General features: G+C 35.5%; 1 protein-coding gene across 1 annotated transcript in view; it reads left to right on the top strand.

Annotated features, from left to right (window-relative positions):
• FGF14 (fibroblast growth factor 14) overlaps positions 1–20,341 on the top strand; it is an 891,082-nt gene that overhangs the window by 214,149 nt on the left and 656,592 nt on the right. The window lies entirely within an intron of this gene.

Raw genomic sequence — 20,341 nt, 5'->3', positions numbered from 1 at the left:
TTGACCGGGGCTAGAACTCTTGTTTTGTGATTTCCCAGTTTTGTTATAAATTAAATTATTTAACTTTTTCTCCAACCCAACTGAAATTAAGTGTTCTGACTCTTAATTCCATAGTTTTTTGACTCCAAAATGCTTTCTATGGTGGAGGTGCCTCGCACACCCTAGACTTGGTTGGAAGTTGCTCTGTTCAGCAGGGGCTTCGTGACCACGGCGGAACAAACTTTTACTCAGGACATTTCATTATGTCTGGGGAAGGAAGGTAACTGCTCTCTCTAGTGGAGAACAGCAATTTGACCTTCTTCCCTCATGCCTATTATTGAGGAGGATACACATGAGAGATACAAGGTAAAGATTCATGAATCATTAATAGCTTAGAGGCATTAGGATTACAGTTGACAATAACAGATTACAAGTACCAGTACAGAGGGCACAGTGACCAGTCTGTGTCAGGGTCTATCAAACATCTTGACGCCTCACTGGCAGTAGGTGCAAAGTTTCATACATTCCTTGCTAGAGATTGTTTATGTTACATCAATGATAAAGAAAGCAGAGCAAGTTCTAAAGCATAATAAGCATTCTTTAAATCCAATCTCCATGGAAACCCTCTGAGTGGCTTTTGGTTATGTTTCACACACAGCCTTATGTTGAGACTTAAAGACAAGCACAGCCAAAATGCCGGTAGCAGTCATGCTCAGGCCGGGGCTACAATTCTCTAAACCATGAGGAGTGGTTCCCTACAGCTTTCCACTACAATAAGCTGATAAAATAGAGTGATATTCAGTCATGCTATTGTTTTCAATGACTGTTCTCTATTTATTGCCTTGCTAAGGGCAGAGACATAAACCAGGCACACAGATGTGTAAATGAGCTAGGAGTAAGAGAAATCTGCACTACTAAGTTATTTTAATAGTTTAAATTACATTAATATTTTTTCAACCAAATACTCTGCTAATTTGGTCTAAAAATGAATCAGTGACCTTGGCTGTCAGCTGTACCACTTATTTTTTTTTCTAACCTGACTTTCTGGTTACAATATTATGGAGGAACTTCTGGTGCAGACATGATGCTTTGACTCACTGATGAATTTTAAATATTTACATTATTATGAACTATGTGCATAAATAAATGACAAAGACAAAGAGTGTCTTATCTTTTCTGAAATGCCATCTGATTTAGATGAGATATGTAGATGAGTTTTCATTGAAAAAGATATAGTGCCAGGAATGCTGATGAAATGTATATCTCTTGTAATTTAGAATAACATCTCAGAATGAAAATAGTTCTGTGATTTATGTGGAGATAGAAAGACAAGATATACAAAATAATACAGAAGATGGAAACATTCTTTATATCCTATACATTTTAATTGTCTTTAGAAGAGTGCCTGCAACCTATTTTATTTTTAGTCGTTCTTGGCATTTGTTAATCATTGGATTAATTTTTATGTCATCTCTTAAAGCTGTCACTATATTTTCTTGTTAAATAATATTTTCAGGATATTTTGACTTACTGCAGCATTTACAATATGAATTTCTTTTAAAAAAATCTTTAATATATTTTTCCATTATCATTTAGTTCCCTTATACCACTCTCCTCCCAGCAACCACCACATTGTTGTCCACGTCCATAAGTCTTTTTTCATTTTTGCTCAATTCCTTTCGTTTCCTAATCTTTTTCAGTCCGTGTTGTCATCCTGCTCTCCAACCATGAGTCTATCCCCATTTTCCTTGTTATTTAGTTTGTTCATTAGATTCCACATATGAGTAAAATCATATGTTCTTTGTCTTTCTCCGACTGGCTTATTTCACTAGCATAATGTTTTCCAGATCCAGCCATATGTCCCAAAGGGTAAAATTTTCTTCTTCTTTTATGGCCAAATAGTATTCCATTGTGTAAATGTCCCATAGTTGTTATATCCACCCACTCATATACTGATGGACACTGGGCTGCTTCCATATCTTGGCAATTGTAAATAATGCTGCAATGAACATAGGAGTGCTTATTTTCTTTTGTGTTAGTGTTTTAGGTTCCTGGATATATTCCTAGAAGTGGGATTTCTGGGTCAAAAGGCTAATTTATTTTTAATATTTTGAGGTATCTCCATTCTGCTGTCCACAGTGGCTACACCAATCTGCATTCTACCAATAGTGCAAAAGTGTTCCTCATTTTCCACATCCTCGCTAGCACTTGTTGTTTGTTGATTTATCGATGATAGCCATTCTGACAGGTATGAGATAGTATCTCATTGTGGTTTTAATTTGCATTTCTCTGATGATTAGTGACACTAAGCATCTTTTCATATGTCTATTGACCATCTGTATGTCCTCTTTGGATAAGCGTTTATTCAGGTCCTTTGCCATTTTTTAAATTAGATTTCTTTTTTGTTTCTGCTTTTTGTTTTTGGTTTTGAGTTTTGTAAGTTCTTTATAAATTTTGGATATTAACCCTTTATCAGATGTATCAATGAATATATTTTCCTGAATTCTTATGTTGCAATTATTTTATTTAGTAAGCATGTCAATTTAGTAAAGAGACAAATGTAATGATGATAAAAGACTGTTGCTTATTATGTGCAAACCAGGCATATAAATGATAAATAATTAGATTCAGGAGGGGTATAAATGCTGTATAATTAAAATTTAAGTAGATCTTGAAAACACAACTATTCAGGTACTAGTTGGCACTAATACTAGTTTAGATTCGATGCTGACAAACTGATATTTCAATATATGTGGTCCAAATATCTGCCTCTCAATTTGTAATTATAAATCAAATCATTTTGCTATTAAATTCAGCATTTTACTTCCTTTTTACATTTTAATTAATTATTTATTTTTAGAAAGAGGGAAAGGGAGGGAGACAGAGGGAGAGAAACATTGATGTGTGAAAGATACATCAATCAATTACCTCTCACAGTCCCCTAGCGGGCTTGGCCCAAAATCCAGGCATGTGTCCTGACTGGGAATCGAAACAGCACCCTTTGGTTCACAGGCCAGCACTCAATCTACTGAGTCACACCAATCACATCAAATGCAGCATTTTACTTCTAAGAGATCCTTTAGATTTGTTACTTTAGATTTGAATTTTTTTGTTAATATTCAGATTAGAGTTTTTATGTGTTGTACACTGTGTTTACCTTAAAAGCCTGAAGATAATTTAAAAATACATGTAATTTATGGCTTAGGTGACTTAAATATTCTCAGTAACATTTAAAAAACATTTCTGTTTTGCTTGATTTGATCCAGGTAACAACCCTTTCTTTCTAAGAGAGAAAAAATGCCAGATGGTTTGGAAACTAAGTGCAACTACTGGTTCTGCTGAAATAGAGTTTGCACCAGTTGGTTGCCCTTCCAAGTTATGTTGTGACACTCTGCTTCTCAAGGGGATGGCTGTGCCCTTTTCCATCCAGCTCGCATAGGCTATTATTCCCTTGACTGATTCTGTTGCAGAGTCTCTCTGGGGTTTTTTCTGGCATGGGAGAAAGGCATGTCAGGTCCAGTTCCCACTCCTCTGCAGGGAATGCATGCTTGTACTTGTTTCATTGGCCTGAATGAAGATAGCCCACCCCATGCTTTTTAATGTTCTCAGAGAGAGCAAAATGTGAGCCTCTAGGGTACCTAACTATAGGTAAGTGTCTGTGGGAAAAATGGTCTCAAGTGAGTGACTGAGTATGAGATAAAGCTTGACCAGAAAAATGTTCCTCACAAACCACAAGACATTAGAGAGTCCTGACCCCTTCATCACTTCTTCTTCTAGTCCTTGTTTGGAAAGAAGACTTGTGAGTCGAGGTCATTACAGGATCAAACACAGGAGGTGGAATATATGGCATTGGCCCTGTGCATTTGTGCTCCTCTTTCTGCCTTGCTTCCCTCCAGAAGGAAGGTGCAGTCAGGAGGGGGCCCTCTGAGTGCTCAGGGCTCACCAGCACAGTCTTCTCTCTTGCTTCTCTGATGAACTCACTTGAGCACAAATGAAGGAAATCTTGTGCCAGCTCCAAACTGGTGGTGCAAACAAGATCCTTCCTCCACATTGACTCACTAGACACCCATTGACATCAGTAGACTGAAAGAAAATATTCATACTCTTTGCCGTTTGTACTTTTTGCTCAGTTTATGACTTATGAACTGAGGCATACTTCTAACTCTTAGTCATCAAATTTCTTGTTAAGAGGGTGAACAGCACTGAGGTACACATATGACATGGTTGCTGTGGACACTATGGGTGAATGTTGAGGAGCCCAGGCAACGTGCAGAATGGGGCCTTCTTTTCAACTTCCCAAGGTAGCTGTACTTACTTTAAAGTTTTCTGGGTTTTCTTTGGCTTCCCAGGGCTGTGCATTTTTTGATACTCTTGCTACAAATTGGTGATTATTTATTTATGTGTGTATTTATTTATTGTAGACTTACTGTCAGGATGGGGAAAATTGTTTACTGGGAGAGTCATCAGTCTAACTGGTCAACTCGTCAGCAAGCACTGATGGGTTATTTATGCAGAATTCTTCCTGAGTCTGTTGAAGCATTTTCTTTCTGAAGAGATCTGCATTTTTAGGCCATCTCTAATTACTTTTTCTTGTTTTTATCCCTGACCTGGTGATTCCAAAGATTAAAGGCAAGGATCTTTTGTTAAAATATCTTGTTGCCCTGAAGAGCCTGTTTTACTTAGAAAGTGTTTTACCAGGTAAGAAATAAGGGTTCAAGATATCAGAAAAATAACAAATGTTTCTTTTATTTGGTTCACCTATAATCATAAGATTGGAAAAGAGGCCAATATTAAAAATCAAGTTTTATTGTATATCTTTACATATCTCTAGGGCAGTCTTTATTAAGCTTTAAAATGCACACAAATCTTATGTTCTTATGAAACAAGGCCTGGGGGGGTGGGACCTTAAGGTTCAGCACTTAGAGAATTTTCAGTGAATAATTATGTTTGACTATATTGCTAGTTTAGTGGAGATTAGATTTATGAATTATTTATGGTTTTTAATTTATTCATTTGTAAAACTTTAATGACATGGAATTTTAATGTTATCATAAATGATTGATAATAATAAATATTATTATTTAGCATTATTAAATATTACAGAAAAATATAAATAACTCCAAGAATATAATTTACAAAGGATTAAATCCTGCAAAATAATTTTGTGATTTCTGTTTCAGAAATTTACTGGATTTATATGCAATGGTATTTTTTAATAAACCATATTTCTGAATCAGAAAAATATCAAATGATACATTGATTTGACCAGAAAAGAGAGATCTCGCTTCTCGCTTCTTGGAGCTCTTTCACTATAACTGTGGACAGTATCTTCTATGTAGAAGTTTTAGCCATAGATACATATGAAAAAGAATTCATGCTTCTCTGAGAAAAAAAATTTTACTTCCCCCACTCAAACAGTTTTTTAAAGCTTCATCTAACTCTTTAGAGTCTTTCCTACATACTGTTTGACTATCTATAGAAAATAAGTGGGATTCTAAATTCCTATGTATTATAACTCATATACACCACTGGGAAAATATCAAAGCTTTAACTTTTATAAGCTCAGGTATAATTAATAAATAATACTTACTTAATGGGTTTGATGTACATATATGTATACATATCAAAAATATGTACAGAACTTGAGGCAATCATTGTGCCCTCTTTGAAGATAGTAATATAATATCTAGCCACCTCAGAAAAAATTGTTGAAAAATGCCTATTAACTTTTAAATTTATATTTTACTTTTAATTGTGTTAAAATGCACCTACAATAAAATTTACCATATGAACAACCTTTAAGTGTACAGCTCTATAATATTAAATATAGCCACATTTTTGTGCAACCATCACCACCATCCATTTCCAGAACTTTTTCATCTCACAAAACTGAAACTCTGTATTCATTAAATAATAACTCCTTATTCCTCTTCTTCCTAACCCCTGGCCACCACCATTCTACTTTCTGTCTCTATATATTTGACTACTCTAGGTACCTCATATAAGTGGAAAATTGTGTACCGTTTTGCAGTCAAATATGGAAGAGCGTATTTTATGTAATAGTTGAAGACAGATATATAAAACTTGATAGGAAACCAATTAGAAGCACATTAAAAGTCATCATGATGCAAATGCATGGGTGCAAGAACAATGTCATAGAAGACCTGCACATCTGACTGTGCCTTCAGAAAAGGGGAACTCAGATATTTCATCTACAAAATTAGGGGTTTGAATGAGAGATGATCTTCCAAGTTCACTCATTTGTTTGCCAATTTAATTTGAGTTTGTTTCTTTTGTCAGGCTCTGTATAGACTCTGTAAAAAAGAACAGATTCAAACTCCCAATCCTCAGGAAACTTTCATTCTAGTTGGGGGAGCTAGGCAAAAAGTAAGCTAAATATTAAAAATATATCATATGTTAACTGGTAAGGAATGCTTTTGGTAAAAAATGAAGTAGGAAAGGATAGGTAATATTGTGTTAGGTAGAACAAGGGAATGTGAGAAAGACACACCTTAGAGAGAGGAGTGTGGGGAATGAGTGGGTGTCTCCTGTAGAGAGAACAGAAGGTGTAAAATCTTTGAGGTGGGATAGCCTGACCCACTCCAGGAACAGCAAAGACTTATTGTGGTCAGAGTTGAGATTGAGGGGAAGAGTGGGAGGTGATGAGGTTGGAGAGACAGCAGAAGGCCAGTGTGCTCTGGTCAGAGCACATAGGCCTTTTTAGTCAATTATACAGACTTTGGCTATTATTTGAAGTGAGATGGGAGCTTCTGAAAGGCCTTTAGCAGAGTAATAACTTGATCTGATTTGTATTAGAAAAGTCACTCTAGCTGATGAAGGGGGCAAGAGCAGAAGTAGGAGTGATGGTAAGGAGACTGCTTCAGAAATTCAATTGATCTATATTCAGTGGCTTGGACCAGGGTGGTATCAAGAGAAGTGGTGAACCATGGTTTGAATGTAGAGACAACAGGATTTCCCTAAAGATTAGAAAGTCTAAGTCTGCAGTTTTCAGCCTGAACAACTGGAAGAACAGACTTGTCACTAAAATGAGGAAGGCTTCAGAAGAGCTGGTATGAGAAGGAAGATCCAGACTTTTGTTAAACTTGATAAACCTGTTGGTCATCCAGGTTGAGATGAGGATCAGGTGTTGGTACCAAAAATTTGTCTGGTGTTTTCAGGAGATGGCTAGATTGGCATTAATTCTGAAAAGTATTACAATTCACCAGACTGGAAAATATCATTATGAAAGAAGTAATTGTCATTAGAAAAGAGAAATGGTCAAGGAATGAGCACTATGGCACTAGAACTTATGGTGGGTTAGTGTGTGTTGATGAAGAGGAATCAGCAAAGGAGGAGAAGAAAGTGAGGAAGAAGCCTAGGAGCATATGGTAGTCTAGAAACCAATTGAAGAGTGTTTTGACTTCATTTCAGACATAATTATTGCTTGGTTCTGTGTGTCACCTCAAAAAAGTGGGTTCTGAGTTCTGAGCATGGCATTTGTTACTTGCCAAGGCAGACACACAAGTCTATTTCTGCATCTGGCACTTCTCTGGAAGGTCTCAAGCTTACGTGAGTCAATGACCCTTTTACACTAACATATAATTTGGTTAAAGCCTTCCTCATTTCACTTATCATATGATACACACAATTTTTTTCTTTTTAAATTATGTTTTATTTATTATGCTATTAGAGTGGTCCCAATTTTTCCCTTTGTCCCCCTTCACCTGGTAATGTCTTCCCTCCAGCAATGCCGCCTCTTAGTTTATGTCCATGGGTCATGCATACAAGTTCTTTGGCTCTTCCATTTTCTCTGCTATTCTTAACACCCCCCTGTCAATTTTGTACCTATGAATTATGCTTCTTAATCACTGTATCTTGTCCCTCATTTTTCCCCTACCCCCTTCCTTGCTGATAACCCTCCATATGATTTCCATATCTATGACTCTTTTCCTGTTCTAGTTGTTTGCTTAGTTTGTTTTTGTTTTGTTTTTAAAATTCAGTTGATAATTGTGACTTCGTTGTAATTTTAATATTCATGGTTTTGATCTTGTTCTTTGTGTTAAATAAATCCCTTTAACATTTCATATAATAAGGGCTTGGCAATGATGAACTCCTTTAGCTTTACCTTGTCTGGGATGCACTTTATATGCCCTTCCATTCTAAATAATAGTTTTGCTGGATAGAGTAATCTAGGTTGTAGGTCCTTGCTTTTCATCACTTTGAATACTTCATGCCAGTCCCTTCTTGCCTGCAAAATTTCTTTTGAAAAATTAGCTGATAGTCTTATGGGAACTCCTTTGTAGGTAAATCTATGCTTTTCCCTTGCAGCTTTTGAGATTCTCTCTTTATTTTTAGCCTTTCGTATTTTAATTATGATGTGTCTTGGTGCAGCCCTCTTTGGGTACAACTTGTTTGGGACTTTCTGTGCTTCCTGGACTTGTATGTCTTTTTATTTTTATTTTTTTTTACCAAATTAAGGAAGTTTTCCTTCATTATTTTTTCAAACACATTTTCAATTTCTTGTTCTTTCTGTTCTCCTTCTATTATCTCTATGATTCAGATGTTGGCACACTTAGAGATGTCTCAGAGTCTTCTTAAACCCTCATTGTTGTTTTTTTCCCCTTTGATTTCTTGTTTCTCAATTCTGTTCTGGTTGAATGAGTTCTTTATATATTTTAGATATTAACCCTTTGTCAGAGCTGTTATTTGCAAATATCTTCTCCCATTGATAGGTTGCCTTTTTGTTTTGTTAGTGGTATCTTTTGCTATGCAGAGTTTTTAATTTGCTATAGTCTCATTCATTTATTTTTGTTTTTACTTCTCCAAGACCAAGGTCCATGAGCTCAGTACTTATGTTTTCTTCTATGTAATTTATTGTTTCAGGTCTTATATTTAGGTCTTGATTCATTTTGAATTAATTTTTTTATATGGAAACAAACAGTAGTCTAGTTTAATACTTTTGCATGTGGCTTTTTAATTTTCCCAGCATCATTTATTGATGAGCCTTTCTTTTTTCCATTGCATATTTTGGCTACTTCGCAAAAATTTATCTGTCCACATATATGTGGGTTTATTTCTGGGCCCTTAGTTTTTCCCCATTGGTCCATGTGTCTGTTTTCTGCCAATACCATGCTGTTTTGATTATTGTCTCTTTGTAGTATATTTTCAAGTCAGAGAATGTGATACCTCTGGCTTTGTTCTTTTTTTTCAGACTTGCTTTGGCTATTTGGAGTCTTTTGTGGTTCCATACAAATCTGATTATTTTTTGTTCTATTACTTTTAAAAATGTCATTGGGATTTTGATAGGGATTGCATCAAATCAGTATATTGCTTTGAGTAATTTGAACATCATAACTATGTTGATTCTTCTACAATGCAATATACAAATCATGTATCATAGAAATGTTCACTTGAAACCTATATAATCTTATTAATCAATGTCTCCCCAATGAATTTAGTTTTAAAAATAAATATGAGGAGGAAGTCAGCGAAAGAGATCAAATTCAGTATCAAATTTTTGAAAATGTAATTTTTAACTCAATTGAAGGTATATTTGAGACTTTTTTAAAATACAAAAGGAGGATGAGGTTTTATATTTTAATATAAAATATATTGCATAGGACAGAGCTATGCTATGTTTGGAAGGCAGTAGAGCAGAGCGGTGAAGAGCAAACTAAAACCTGAGACAAAAATCCCAGCATTAGCACATATTTATCATGTGGTCATGGGAGGTTTCTTATTGAAGTCTTAGTTTTCTTATCTGTAAAATGAGACTTATAATAGTTATCTTACTTGGTTAATTTAAGGATGAAATTAGATAATATTAGTAAAATCTTAGCAGAGGACCCGATGCATAGAGAGGGATCAATAAGTATAGAATATGATGAATAGATTAATGGATAGTTACATAGGTGATAAATAGATGATAGATAGATATTGCAATCTCAGGAAAACAGATATTAAATATTAATTAGGCAATCCTACTCTTAACCTTCCTTAATCACATAATCACTCAATACATACCTCTGAGTAAATTTAACCCCATCAGTGTCAGGGTATAAAGGAAGACATTTAGACTGAGTGGCTTAGAATTCTATAACTTTTACCTTCACCATTTCTTAGTGGTGTCCTCTGCCATATGGATTAGAATATTGATTTTGAAGCTCCCATCTAATGACTATAAAACATTTGTGTTAGTAAAGAAGTAAAACTTTCCAACATACATGAGGATAAATACAATAAAATAAAGTTAGCATCTTTCATTTCTAGTGAAAACAAATCTTTGAAATAAGAGAAAGTGCCATGAGAAAGAAACAAAAAAGTATGTTTCTATGTTGTTATTTTATAGTTGGTAAACATGAAAATGAATGCTGGTCAACATAAACATTCAATAAGACAAGCTAGTTGTTACTCCATAAGGAATGGAGAATGTCATATGCAAAGATTCCTTTGTGAATATATTTCAAATAAAGAAATCTGGATGTGTCCATGAGTAAAAAAATATGGTGCATGTTATATTGTAGGGGCACCAAATAGTCCCTGTAAAAAGTTTCAATATGTAAGTACTTAAGGGCTTTAAATGTTCTTTGTAAGAAGTAGCAAGGACTTGCTAAAATGCCTTGGAAAAAGGAATGTAAGAAGGAGTGTTATAGCAATTAGTGATTTACAAGCTAAAAGGACTTCAGCCTCTATCACCTCCCATTTGCTTGCTTGTGTCTGGTTTATAACATTTTGAAAGTTGTGCTTTGCAGAGTGTCTAGCCCTTTGAAAATAAATTGCTTCACAGGGAGTTCGTCCCTGGCTGAAGAGCTATGCTGCCATCAAAGATAACCTTTAGCCTTGCAAATTTCTGTTCCTGTTACTGCCAAGACACTCCTGCAGTCCTGCCCAGCCCCCTCTTCCTAAGGTTGTTTCCCGCCAAAGAAGAAACAAAGAGACTGCACCAGTATAAAAACCCAGCATTTAGACTCCATTGTAGGTTGAAGCATGTTAGAGACCTGCTCAGGGTCTGCCCAACTCCTGGCCATTATTAAAAATCCTCTGCTTAACTTTATACACCGCTTCAGAGTGTTCAATCTCACCTATGTAGCCATAACAATATATGATGTAAAATAAAAGCAGGTGGTTTACGTAGCTCAGCATTCAGATGGTATGTATGCTTTAGTGAATGGCACTCAGGAGGAGAAAGTGCCGCCTGTTACTCTGAGAACACTATGGGTAGAATCCTAGATTCTCACATCCCCTTCACTGATTATTCTTATTTTTCTTTTAATTTTATTTTTAATTACAATTTGCATTCCACATTGTTTTGTATTAGTTTCAGGTGTGCAGCATAGTGGTTATACAATCATATACTTTGCAAAGTTTTCCCCAGGTATTTCAGGTACCCATCTAGCCCTATACATAGTTATTACAATATTATTCACTATATTCCTACTGCTTTACTTTAGATTTTAAACCCCGACAGAAAATCCGGAGCCGGAGTCCCTAAGGCGGTTTGACGTTGTAGTCAACACCGGCAACTCCTGCGGCGCACCTGAACCCAAGCTGTATCGACTCCGTCTTTCCCTTGGACCCTTCAGCTGCGAAGAGAGGGGGGGTCTGCTGCATGGGCAACAGCAGACCCTCCATATTACCCTGCCCAGGCTCTGTAGCTTCAGCGTCATCGCAAGATGTCGATTCAACACGGGACGAGACAGATACCGTGTCACTCCCGAGTCGGACTGCACAGCCATTCTCGGCGGTGCAGATAGACTCTTGAGAAGCTACACCATCGTCTCTCGAGACGGACAGCTGCCGACGACGACGATGACTTTAGATTTTAACGACTATTCTTTAACTACTGATAAACATGTACTTCTAATTCCTTCACTTCTTTTACCCATCCCAAACCCCTCTCCCCTGTGGCACCCATCAGTCAGTTTTATATATCTAGGCTCTTATTTTTTTAAATACGTAATGCTTCTATATTACCTGTATCTATTATTCTAGATTGGAGTAAGTCCTTTAGGGAAGGCAGATTATAAGTAATATAATTTTATAAATGTACAAGGATGAGTAAAACTTTTGAGTTAGAAACAGATGTGTGACTGACATTGGGTAGATTTGTGTCATGTAGACTAGTATTTATGGTGGCATAAATTTATGGTTCTATTTGCCAAAAATTAATACCAACTACATGCCAAACATTGTGATAGCTATCAAGGTGGAGAGGCAGGAGAGACAAATATATTATTTCTACCCTCAAGAAGATTGCAAGATAGTAGAGGAAGACACAATATAAAGATACAATAAATAGCAAATACCCCAAGTCTGTGATTAATTTTGGCTGAAGGAGAGATTCAATGAAAACTAGATGTTTGAGCCGTTCATTGAAGAAGACTGAGTAGATCTTCCTTTGCAAGTAGGTAGAGAAACACATCTGTCTGTTATAGCTGCCACAAGTTTCTAGTCATATTTTGTAAATTCTGTAATCAAACAAATTCTGACCTGTAAGAAGAATAAATTATACATTTTTGGAATTACATTTTAATCAATAATTTACCTCTATATTTAGAATATACACAGAGACTAATATCTTTTAGTTAAAGGTAATTTAAAAGTGCAAAGTGAAAGGTAATTCTAAACCAGTTAATATGAATACAGGTTTAGTGCATGAAATAAATCTTTTATTTTGAAACGACAAAGAGGCATGCAGTTTGAATTAATAGAGAACTATTTCCTCTGGAGATCATAAAATAAAGGAAAATAAAATAATGGTTTGACAGGGCTTGAAGTTATTAGCTGGTTGAACATTCCCATATCTGGTCTATCTTGAATGAGTGTATAGTTAAAAGTGCAGGCAGCAGTTACTACATCTAGGTATGTAGTATTGAAGTATTGAGGACTTAGGGGAAATACATGGTTGCAGATAGATTCTTCAGGTGGAAGGCTTTATCCATGGGCTGAGGAAGTCTTTCTTAGTCCAGAGGAAAGGCAGGCTGAGTTATTGGGAAGTGTGCTATTGTGGAGGAAGGACTGTTATGCTTAAAAGGGCTTCTCTGTCCTCAGGGAGGTAAGAGCCAGATATTCTGCTGGGAATTGGGGACTGACTTTAGACTTGGGATCAGAAAAGTATTTGAAACATTTCTGTGAAGAAAGGGAATCAATAAGAGAGTAAAATGTTTGCTGCTCAGCATTAAGGACTCAGTGAAGAGTTCTAAAGCACTAACTTAGGTAAAAATACTTGAAAGAGATTTTGACTTTTTAAAATTAACTTTAGGAGTGTGGGAAGCAATAGAATGTATAAATGATCAATTATTAACAATGGAAGTCATAGGACATAGCACACACACAAAAATATAGTTACTAGGAGATGGAAAACACACCAAAATTGAGCTAAAACATTATCTCTCTGAGGCATCTTTCAAGATAGCTGTAATAATTGATTATCAAAGTATTTACTCAATAGGATAGAAATATAGCTAATATTTGAATAATTGTATCATGTCTAATATTTGATGGTTAGACTCAGAAGTTTGAGGATACTTAAAGCAGCTTATCTAATAATTTAAAATCTATTATGTATACATGACACAAGTTACTATTTAGCACTATTTGTTGCTTAAAAAATTATTATTATTATTATATCAATCTCAGTTGGAAAGGGCCCTGAATAATACCTTTTCTTTGTTCTAGGACAACCTGTAAAAATGATAAATGGACTCTATTAATTTACCATAGCAACCAAGTATCATATAATGTTGCATTAAAAAGTTAGTATTTTAATAACCCTTAACACAGTACAATTAAAATATTGCTTTTTTAGGGAAAAAAGATTCCCTATAGAGTTACGATCATGGGATTGATTCTTAAATAATATTTCCACAATACTAAAAACCTTTAATCTGGAGTTTCTTTGCAAGCTGACTAGAATCTGTCAATATGATATGGAAGACAGACTCTTTCAACCTAAGGAATGTTTGAATGTGCCCTGATGCATGAGAACATGTTGGGTGGAACATTATCTATATTCCATTTTTTCTGTTATTAACAATGGGGGACTGCTATGAGATAAAATAATTTTGATAAAATTTTATTAGTTTCAATTTCTTTATATATGAAAAGCCATATGATAAAATCAAAGTGCCCTTTCAGGCTGGGGAAACTCACTTCTCACTGTCCTAATAGCTGTAGTTCAATGCAAGTTCTTATTACATTATGTTATTCTATCATTTACAACAGAATAAAAAATAAAATTAATATATTCTAAAGTAGTTCATTTTATATGTTTTTCTGGTGAACTATAGGATAAAATGTAGGACAGATGTTGGTGGAAATTAAAACAGGATACATGTAGATTGTAACAGTGGATTAAAAAGATGAAGTAAGACCCTGGTGATTTAAAAATGTTTTAAAAATAAGGGAAACTCTTTTGAAAGCAATGGACCATAATAGATGAATTTCACTGTGCAGAGGGAAAGAAGGAGAGTAAAATTATACAAATTTAGATGAGAGGTCCTAACAAAATTCTAGTCCTTCTTAAATAATATTTAAGTCAAAAAAGTGTCAAGAATATGTGATGTGGTCCCAGGGATAGCACTCAAAGTAGATTTAATTTGGAAGGTATAAAAATTACTGATAATTCTCGTTGCTTTTGTACCTCTAGTGGCAATGATAATTATTACTCTTGCATTAACAAGCTCCCTCTTCTCTATGCACTGCCCTCTTTTGCAGCCAAATATACCTGTCTGTCTCTGTATCTAGTCACTGATGGTGCTTGCCCTGAACCATGAACCACATATTTTGTTAAAGTTGTCTTGCATACACTTTTACCACCACCACCCATATGAAATTTTGCTACAGGTGTGAGTGTGTGGCATTAGCATTTTTCTAGGGTGGTTTTTCTCCAGACAATTTGAAATCTATATTTGGTAATGTAGAAAATTAGATTTTAAACAAAGTAGAAGCAAGCACATTTCAAGGTAGTTTAATTGACCCAGATAGCACCCTGATAGATGATAAAAAATGTCTATCAAAAGCTGATTTCTAAATATTCTCAGAAAATGTGGTTTAAGTTTATTTTTTTCATTTTATCCTAAGTAGGATCATGGGCTATGTTAATGGAGGACTTACTTCTCCTTGGATCTTGGTATGTAATCAGAACCTTTAGGAGGACTGTGTTTCTATCTGATGCTGAATTTTAAGAAGATCATAGTTTGGAGAGAATGATTAAGTTGGTCATTGATCTAGAGTCTGCATACCACAAGGACTACTCAAGGAAAACAGGACACTTACCCTGGGGAAGAAACACCTGAATAAGACAAGACTGCTGACCTATATTTCAAAAGAACATCAGCTAGAAGTAGTAGAACAAGCTATTTTCCTTTCTATTTTAATAAAGAGTTAGGCCCAGAAACAGGAGATACAAGGAAAATACTTTCAGCTTGGAAGAGAATTCTCTGAACACCAGGGTTGCTCCTCTGTGTAACAACCAGGGCTGTCTCAGGAGGTTATGACTGCTGGAGGTATTTAAGCTGGAACTGGAAAACCATTGGGTATAATGTCTTAACTGGGTAGATGGTTTTTAAGCAATACTTTCTATTTTTGAAATTTTATACTTTATTGAACAAGTATTTGTTGACAAGGTATATACCAGACACTGTCCTAGTACTATAAAACACAGTGCTGAATATAACACAAACCCTGTCAAAAGGTCTAGCAATCTAATTGGAGGAAATGACATGTTTAAGACTGAATATAATATGGTGTAAGTGTTTTAATGACAGTGTAAAGTCCTAGTGGAACCCAGGGAATAGAAGTTAATGAATTCATCAAATATTACTCACCTATTACGTTACTGACAAGCATTTTACTATGTTCTATGCTCACAGTATAACTGAGCTTCATATTCCCAAAGACTTGTTGGTACAGAGTGGGGAGGGTTTGAAATTCTACAAATAAACTCTATAATTCTATCAGTTGTTGTTGAGTACCAAAAAGTGTTATTGCTTATGATAAAGACAAACCATTTCTGGCTTTTAATAATCTCTGAATCAGTCATAAAAATTTCTATTGCCTATGTAATTAAATGGTTAGGATAGACAATTAACCAATAATTATTTATAGAACAAGTATGTTCTAGTTAGCAGTGGGGATGTAAAAACAATGGACAAGCATTCTACCTTAAGAACTTGTATTCTAGTTGGGAAAGTCAGCAATGTTATGAGATGTTCAAATAATTAAAAATTTAACTATTCTTTATCACATCATAATTATGCATTTACAAGTGAACTTCAACTATGACTTTAATTTCACTTTTTTGCCAATTATCTGTTAATTCAAAGAATTTGTGGTCCTATTTTTTCAAGATATCAGCTCCATCAACCCAGCACTCAAGAATATATTCTGGAGGCTTCCATCCAAGATGGAGGCATAGACCAACACGCTCTGTCTCCCTCCACAACTAAGAAGGACTACAACTACCGCAAAACCAAAAATAACAAGAATCTCCAGAAAATAAAGCTACATGGAAGTCCAACGTATGAAGCCATAAACAAGTGGTGCTTGTCTGGACAGGTAGGAAAGGTGAAACCACAGCTGAAAGATTGAACTGTACTGGAGGCATCAGCCGCAGCATCAAACAGCAGGACCCAGTAAGCAGACACCCATATTTGGGGGGAGGAGAGAAGCACCTGGGAGCCGGCCCTGGCTGCAGACCAGACTCATTGGCTTGCAATTCCAACGCCGGGGAAGGCAGACCCCATTGTCTCAGACTGTGTAAATGGAGGAGGCACCTGGTTCCTCAGCAGAGACTAACAGCAGGAACCCATCTTGGACCCCAGCCCCCAGCAAAGCACCACAGGGTGGTGAGAAAGGTCTTCAGGTTGTGACGAGCACATGGGGCTCCGCCCAACATAGCGTAGGAGGTGTGACAGCGCCCTGCCCAAGAAGGAAAGATAAACAAAACAGTCAGAATGGCAGAATTAATGATTGAAATACCAATCACACAGCTAACAAAAAAACAAATAAAGGCCTTGACTGATAAACAAATAGCGAATCTTTTTGAGGCTCAGTTCAGAGCTATAGTCATAAGGTAGCTTACAGACCTAACAGTGGGGCTGAATCAAGACAGGGAAGGAATGAAAGCTAGTCCTGCTGAAATGAACAAAAATACATACAAGACAAGTGGTGAGGAAGGGAAAGTCATGGATCAAATCAACAAATTGGAACATAGGAAGGGAACAAACAGTCAACCAGTGCAGAAAGAGGAAACAAAAGTGAGGAATATGAAGAGAGGCTCAGAAACCTCTGGGATAGCTATAAACGAATGAACATTCAAATTATCTGATTGCCAGAGGGTGAAGAAGAAGAACCATAAATTGAAAAATTATGTGAAAAAATAATGAAGCAGAACTTCCCTAACTTGGGGAAGAAAATGAACTTACAGGTCCAGGAAGCACAGAGAGTTCCGGATAGTCTGGACCCAGGGAGAACCACACCAAGACACATTATAATCAAATTGTCAAAAATTAGAGATAAAGAGACAATATTAAAAGCAGCGAGAGAGAAGAGAAGAATTGTGTACAAATGGGTCCCAATTAGACTATCAGCAGATTTCTCAAAGGAGACTTTACAGGCAAGAAGGGACCGGCAAGAAATATTCAAAGTAACAAAAATAAAAAACCAACAACCATGATTACTCTATCCAACGAAGCTGTCATTCAGGATAGAAGGGCAGAGAAAGTGTTTCCAGGACAAAGTAAAACTGAAGATGTTTATTAGATCCAAACCACTATTATATGGAATGATAAAAGGACTTGTTTAGAAGAAGGAGGATCAAAACTATGAACATTAAAATGAAAACTGTATCACAACAACAAACAACAGAAGCTAGAAAATCAAAACAAAAGTAAACAAAGTAGGCAACAAGAGGGAAAAAGAATCATAGGTATGGGGAACATATCGGGGAGAGGTCAGTGGGGAGGGGGAAGGGGGAAAAGGGAGGGAGATAATGCAGGAATTAAGAAGCATAGTAGGAGGCAGTGGAGTTGACAGGAATATGTTGAGAAGAACTATATGCAGAACCAATGGTCATGGACTAAGGGGGGGGACAACTGGAGGGAGGGGTGGCCACAGGGTGGAGGGGAGCAGGGGGAAAAGAAATTGGGACAACTGTAACAGCATAATCAATAAAATAAAAGAAAATATTCTGAAAGTCTGAAACAGTTTTGCATAAGTTTTTGTGATGTGTAGTTTTCTTTTAACTCACTTTTATAGTTGTTATCTTAACACCCATGAGCAGTGCATTTTTTTATTTTATAGAAGGGGAAAAAGATGCTGGAAAAATTAAGTAATTTGTCCAAGATTATGTGATTTAAGACGGGCTGAGCCAAGACCAACATGCAACTTTTGGCTTTGGACTCTTTCTTACTCCATGCATAAATAATGATGTTAACATGTATGTTCTCATGCTGTGGAATGTGCACATGTTATGAAATTCAATAGGGAAACATATTAATAAATATTAGCTGTGAACATTGTATGAAGGTCTCTTGGTGCCAACTTATAACACCCATCAAAATGTGATTTTGAAAAATGTGTATAACTTGAAAAATTGCTGTGTTTTAGAACAAGAACATGATCAGATATTTAACTCTCATGCATTAGGCAGAGGAGGCTAAAAAGGAGAAACATACCAATGTATTAACCATATCTAATGACTTAAATTGTACTATGGAAAATATAAGTAAAAATACATTTAATGTCTTGAAACTTCTAGATATTTAACTCTCTTCCTTAAATTTTTGCATCTGTTTTTAATAATGACTACATAAAATTTCCAATGTTGTATTTTGTGTATAGATCTAGACTGTATCCTGCTGAAAACTGGAAGTGAGGTTATTTAGAATTTTTTTCTTCATAATATATCTGGATTTTAAATTGTATATCATCTTTATTTACCTTCATTTTTTTAGTACACAAAACACAGCGTGTATTATTTATTATTTATCATTGTATCATTTTCTGTATTGACAATTTTATGGTTTATGAAATTATGAGCATAACATCATAGTGCAGTTATAATCCACATATTTGCCTTTTCCTTTTTTAATTTTTAAAAATTTTATTTATTTTTAATCCAGTTGTCCCACTTTTTCCCTCATTGTTTCCCCTCCCATCCCACCCACCCATTCTCCCGCAGTCAATCCCCACCCCGTTGTCCATGTCCATGGGTCCTTTATACTACTTTCTTGACTAGACCCTTCCCTATCTTTCCCACCTATTCCCCCTCACACTCCCCTTTTAGTCTGTTCCTTATGTCCATGCCTGTGGTTCTATTTTTTCTCATTTGTTTGTTTTGTTCATTAGGTTTCACTTATAGGTGGTATCATATGGTAGTTGTCTTTTTCCACCTGGCTTATTTCACTTACCATAATACTCTCCATTTTCATCCATGCTGTTGAGAAGGGTAGGAGTTTCTTCTTTCTTTCTGCTGTGTAGTATTTTATTGTGTAAATGTACCAAAGTTTTTTGGTCTACTCATTTACTGATGGGCACTTAAGGTGTTTCCAGCACTTGGTTATTATAAATAATGCTGCTATTAACACAGCGGTGCATAGGTTCTTTTGAATTGGAGTTTCAAGATTCTTAGGTTATAATCCCAACAGTCAGATCACTGGATCAAGAGGGAGTCCCATTTTTAGTTTTTTGAGGAAATTCCATACTGTTTTTCACAGTGGCTGCACCAGTCTAAATTCCCATCAACAATTTATTTACCTTTTTAATGACAAAAATAACCACATATTCTTGTTAGAAAAATTATTAAAATAAGATTAAACTTAAGTACTTCTCCTGAGGTAAAAACATCTTTCTCTATGCAGAGCTGAGAATTAAAAAATGATAAATATGAAGAAAATTTATAAATTTGATTCTCATTCAACTTTTAGATTTCATAAAAGAGAAAATGAAAACCTGAAAATATAAGGTGACTTGATAAAAGCTTTGCATTTATAGATTACATAAAGTAAAAATATTATCCCCAAGTTAAGTTTGGTGAGTAAATACTTTTTGAGAAGCTGTGAACATGGTTCAAGATTAACTAAATAGATATCTTTTGTTTTTTAATTGCCATTATTGATTATTATGTTGGAGATATTTTATACTATTCAGAGCTGTGAATTTTGAGTTGGGGCTTGAGATATATAAATTGAGAGCATGTTTTTATCAATTTTAACAGATAAATCTCACTCACCAAAATGGTAATACAGCCTTCTGATTACAGGAGGAAGCTAAAAAGTAAACATTATAAATTCTTACCTGAAACATTATTTTTCTTTCATTCTTTGGAACATTATGTATTCAAGTTCCAAATCAATCCCCA

Source organism: Furipterus horrens, unplaced genomic scaffold (assembly GCF_987537825.1).
Source record: "Furipterus horrens unplaced genomic scaffold, mFurHor1.1.pri manual_scaffold_12, whole genome shotgun sequence".
NCBI lineage: Eukaryota > Metazoa > Chordata > Mammalia > Chiroptera > Furipteridae > Furipterus > Furipterus horrens.
Note: the sequence above shows the minus strand (reverse complement) of the source record. Positions and strands in the feature narration are given on the sequence as shown.